Genomic DNA, 668 nt, shown 5'->3' with positions numbered 1-668 from the left:
CTGAGGGGAAAAAATATTCTTTTTGATACATACTGTAGATTGTAAATTTTGTAGCCATTTTAAGTTATAAAACTGGATTTTGATACGAAAGGTATCCTGTTTGTGTCTTTTTTGTGTAGATTAGATATTTTATTAGATATTTTTTTAACTAAATCATTTGAATCTTAAAATATAATTAGGGGATGGGAAGTTGCTTGACAAAGAAAAACTAAATTAATAAATGAAATATCAATTAACCAAATATTCAGAAAATAATTTTTTGCCCTTTGGTTAATATTCATGAGTCATTTATGATCAGTACTGTCTGTTGTATCATTAAGGGTGGATATCCTTAGTTTCAGGCCGGAAGTTTTACCAACTTCCCTGAATCTCAGTCTTAAAGAAAAAGCCTGGAGGCACATATTGTGAAAGACAATCTAGACCTGTCCAGAAACTTGTGTCAAATGCACTTTCTTTAAATATTACCAAGATAACTTAAAAATAGTGTAATTAACAGTGAAGATTTAAAGGCCTGGACTGAGCCCATAGTATTATAAAGACTTAACATTCCTTTAGGTATAATAGTTTGATATTTTTGTTGTGCATAGTAGATTAGTTTTAAATGTAGATATACATGGATGGTAGGTGCAAACATTATGATATAAGGGTAAACATTTATTGATGTGTGA

The 668-nt window shown here is 29.5% G+C and overlaps 1 protein-coding gene across 1 annotated transcript in view; it reads left to right on the top strand.

Moving 5' to 3' along the window:
• The window catches only part of LOC119594543 (UPF0488 protein C8orf33 homolog), a gene marked incomplete at its 5' end in the record, with an annotated part of 9,598 nt that overhangs the window by 4,676 nt on the left and 4,254 nt on the right, over positions 1 to 668 (top strand).

The sequence above is a fragment of the Penaeus monodon genome, chromosome 34 (assembly GCF_015228065.2).
Source record: "Penaeus monodon isolate SGIC_2016 chromosome 34, NSTDA_Pmon_1, whole genome shotgun sequence".
Taxonomy (NCBI): domain Eukaryota; kingdom Metazoa; phylum Arthropoda; class Malacostraca; order Decapoda; family Penaeidae; genus Penaeus; species Penaeus monodon.
Note: the sequence above shows the minus strand (reverse complement) of the source record. Positions and strands in the feature narration are given on the sequence as shown.